Source organism: Apodemus sylvaticus, chromosome 18, assembly GCF_947179515.1.
Source record: "Apodemus sylvaticus chromosome 18, mApoSyl1.1, whole genome shotgun sequence".
In the NCBI taxonomy this organism is placed as follows: Eukaryota; Metazoa; Chordata; class Mammalia; order Rodentia; family Muridae; genus Apodemus; species Apodemus sylvaticus.
The window spans coordinates 20,879,558-20,884,190 of record NC_067489.1 but is presented as its reverse complement, the minus strand read 5'-3'; positions in this window follow the sequence as shown (position 1 = coordinate 20,884,190).

The window sequence follows — 4,633 nt, the reverse complement described above, 5'->3', positions numbered from 1 at the left end:
ACGTGTCCCATGGCATGGAAGCCACCAGCTACCTCCAGCATCCGCGGGCATCTCTCTTGCCAGGACTTTGGTCACTCTTGGGTCCTCTTTTTGTCCACACTCCAAGGTCCCACCAGCATTGCTGTCCCGTGGCTGTTTTCAGGGCTCCTTTCTAGCGCTGGGGGCTGGGGGGGTGGGGACGACCTGTGCAGGGCTGGAAAAGGGGCTGGGGGAGGGATCTGGAAGAATGCAGCCCTCCCCCCAACACCCAGTGAGAGCTGTATGCATAACAGAATACATTAGGCCCCCACTAGTCAGCCCTGCCTCTTTAAGAACAATGGTGACAACTGAGCTGATTTTTGCCAAATGACTGGCTTCCTTGCATTCCGAGCAGAGTGAGGCTGGCCAGACAAAGTCCATCCTCGGTGCTTCCGCGGGTATTGGCTGCTGGGGACCAGGGTGCGGGCTCTTTCCCGGCCCCTCGAGCTTGAGGTGGACACTAGACATTAGGCATCTCGTGGCAGAGATGAGAGGCGGGAAGGACTGCCACTCAGAAAATGGGCAGAAAGAGAGCGTTTATGTATTTAACACAAGCTCTCTGGCACCAGTGGTGGGCTCCAGTGCACTTTATTATCTCTGGCTTACGGAAGCCCGGAAAAAAGAGTCATGTGGCTGCTTCGAGGGAAGATGCTGTCACGTGTGAGGCCTCAGGGAAGAACACCGTGCTGGGTCAAGGGTTCAGCTAAGTGTAAGGACCCGCGTGCCCCTTGGCAATCTCTTCACCCACCCACCCCAATCCCAGGTTCTTCGTGTGGGAGGGCACTTGGCTGGGCAGGCTGAGACCCTTCAGCCCTTGATGTCTGGTGTTAAAAGGACGTTTATTCTACGGTCCCCTTACCATCCCAACAGAAAACCCCAAGCAGAGGGAACGTTAGTGATTGCTACAGTCATTGGCAAAGACAGCTGTGGACAGAGGAGAGCTGATGCCCCAAACTGAGTCATCCCTGGTGGAACTTAATAATAATCATAATTATAATAATAATAATAATTCCCATAGCTCACAAGCTAAAACTGAAGATGGGCCAGTGACCAGGTAGGCGAGGCAGGCTGCGAGGAGAGACCAGGTGTCTCTCTTCCCATACAGAGCCCACTGCCCCTTGACTTTCTCCTCTGCCACGGATACAATTAGCACCTTATAAACAAAACCAGGCTCACAGTCCTAGGCTTTTAGCACCTATCTTCCGTCCCCCTCCCTCCCTCCCTCCCCACCCCTTTCCTCCTTTCAGTCTTCTTCTCTCTTGCCTCTTCTACCTCCCAGCACCAGAAACAAGGGTCTCTGACATTCACGCATGCTAAGCAAGTACTCCACTGCTTCCAGCCCTGCATCTTTTACTGAGACATTACGTAATCAGATACTTCTAAGAGTTTCTCCCTGGTTTTTTAGTGGCCCCGAGAAAGTCATCCCAAGCCCTTAAAGATCTGACGCAGAAAGCAGGGCATCTTTGAGAAGAAGGCCGCCCAGCTTCACCTCAGACATCTGCACTCAGCGAGCTCCCCCCTCCATCATGGCGACCCCTTCTTGACTTCCTTCTCACATGTTCTGATTCCCTCAGGTACCAAAAGTTTTGCTCTCTCATTCAGTCTACCTTCCAGCACTGCCAACATAAAATAAATGCTTCCCAAGGCCGAAGATTACAGTTAGCTATTCCCCTCTCCCATAAAACGGTGCTCTCGCATGTAGGAAACTCGATAAACAACACTGAAGAAGGAATAAAGGAGTAAGTAGGTAATTTCACGAATGTTGTTTGGAGAAAAGTGTGCTACCGATGCACATATCGTGTGACTTGGACATTTTCAGAAATAAAGCTGAGAGGAGAGCGTGAAAAGAAGAAAAGCTGTGTGGGAGAAAAGTCCCCTGAAGTGTTCACTACGTCTGGACCCTGAGATCTTCTTTAATCTTCTATAGTTTCTGCAAAGACTGTATAGACTACTTTTATACATAAAGTAAGAGAGGAAATCCTAACTTTTGAAAAAGAAGACAGATGGGTGGCACAGAATCAACCCAGGGCATAAAGAAGAACGTGAGGCTCTTAGTCTCAATTACACTGCTTCTTAAAAACCCTACCTCATTGTAAGCATTGGGTGGTTATTGCAAAAGATCTCGGCTTCTCGTTTTCTGGATAAGCGCCCCCATTGTCCGCTCCACGATGCCTGTGGAAACCTATGTTCCATCTTCCTTCCAGACCACACAGAAGCAACTAAGAGAGGGGAAACTCTCAGGCCAGCAATCAATCAACAGCTATCTAATGAGCTCCTACTGTGTGCAAGGTTGGTACAAGTTCACATGTTCTCTCGCAGTCTCTGGCTCACTTTCCTCTCACATGCCCACTCTTCCCTCTTGCCTCCCTCCCCCCAGTCCGCTCTCTTAGACTCTAAGACTCCCCTTGGGCATTGAACTATTAATGCTCTCTCTCTCAAAAAAAAAAAAAAAATCCTCCATATGTCTTCCACCTGCCCCACATCTGGGCAGGAGAACCCCAAAGGGCTGACGCTGGCTCATAGCCATACACAGCCTGCTTGAGGTCACAGAGTAAGCTGTTGAGGTAGCCAGGCCTCTGATCTCCCTCCTGCATGCTCCTCTGGCCCTCCACCCTCCCATCCTTCCTCTGCATGATTCACGTGCTACCAGAGGTATCCCGCCATATAGAGACCCTGAGGGTCCTATACCTGCCATACCCAGGGGCAGACTGAAAGATGTGCTTTTCCAGGCTACAGGAAGAACTTGTAAGAACTTGCCACCAAACGCCTTTCCCATTTGGATTGGATCCTGTACTGGGAGGGCAGGATGGGGAAAGTCTGCCTTGGGTGTTGCAAAGAATATCTGGGTTTTCTGCGGGGTCAAAGGGCATTCATCCCCTCCAGGGAAAGACTGTGGGATCTCTGTGTCCCTTGAACAGAGAAGGAAACAGAGTTCGGTGACTCAGATATCTGAAGCATAGCTAGGTAGGAGCCAGGAGCCAGAAAGGCTTATGAGGATTTCCCACAAAGCTCCCAGAGCCGGAACAGAAGGAAGCACATTAGTCCCTGGGACCCAACCTGGCTTCTCTAGAGGGAAGCCACACGTGCACCCAGCCTTGCTCGCTACGCAAACACACTTGCACCGTCCCAGACACCCCAGGGACATCTGAGCCCTCCTGATTTAGCCACCCTCACCAACTGCTTCTCCTGCTTCTGCACCCCAACCCTATCAAATGCTGTCAGTACCTCCCACCAGAGCATCTTCAGGAAACCTGCAGGTCTGGAGACCAGATCTCTTCTTTCCACAGTCTCCCTGTGTGCTGCGGCTCCAACTCAATGTCTGTGTAACCTTCCCGGAGGCTCGCTTAGAAACCTCAAACCACAAATGGTAGCCCCTTCCTTCACCCCCAATTCTCCCCAAAGCAGAAGAGCAAGCAGGGGTCCCAGAAACCCTAGCTGGAGCCTCAGTGTCAGCGTATATTCTCTGAGAGTAAGAAAAGTCCCCACCTTTCCAAAGATGTTCAGAACCTCAACCGGATCAAGTGCCGTTAGTTCTGGGTGTTGATTCAGCCACCGTGTGCAGGAGCCAGAAACCAGAGTCTGCCAGATGGGTCCATTCTCCAAGGTTGCCCGCTCTCAAGCCCTGCTGATCTTCAGCTTCTACCTCCAGATTTCCTGGAGCCTGCCTTGTGTCAAATACTTCCATGATTGCTTTTGTAAGTCCGATGTGACCTTCTCAGCAAGTCAAGGAGGTAGGTTAGAAGAAACTGCAGGGGTGTGCTCACCAGGACCTGGTATAGCTGACTCTTGAGAGGCTCTGCCAGAGCCTGACTAATACAGATGCGGATACTTGCAGCCGACCATTGGACTGAGCACCGGGCACCCCAAGAGAGGAGTTGGGGGGAAGGACTGAAGGAGCTGAAGGGGTTCACAACCCCATAGGAAGAACAACAATATCAATCAACGAGACCCCCTAGAGCTCCCAGGGACTAAACCACCAACCAAAGAGTACCATGGCTCCAGCTGCATATGTAGCAGAGGATGGCCTTATCTGACATAAGTGAGAGGGAGACCCTTGGTCCTGTGAAGGCTCGATGCCCCGGAGTAGGGGAATGCTAGGGTGGTGTAGTGGGTGTGGGTGGGTGGGTGGGTAGGATAGCACCCTCACAGAAGCAGAAGGGAGGGGAAGGAGATAGGGAGTTTGCGAGGGCAAACGGGGAAGGGGGAATAACATTTGAAATGTAAATAAATAAAATAACCAATAAAAAACAAAAGCAGAAAGCAAAACAAAACAAAAAGAAAAAAGAAAAAGAAAGAAAAGAAATTTGTCCAAAGCCCTTTATCTAACAAATAGAGGATCTGAAACCCCAGCCCAGAAAACCCTTCTTCCTTTCCTTGCCTCCTCTCTCCCTCCCCTCTATCTGTCTTCCTTCCTTCCCTCCTTCCTTCCCTCCTTCCCCTCCTTCCTTGTCTTACTATGCAGCCAAAGCAGGCCTAGAAGTCTCAAGCACTGGAGCTTACAACCATGTGCCACCATGGCCAGCTTTACCAGAAAAGCATTGCTAATCACAGTAGTAGTGGCTGCACAGGTGGGGAGCTCAAAAGTCCCCAAGTGGACAAATCTTTTTGAGAACCA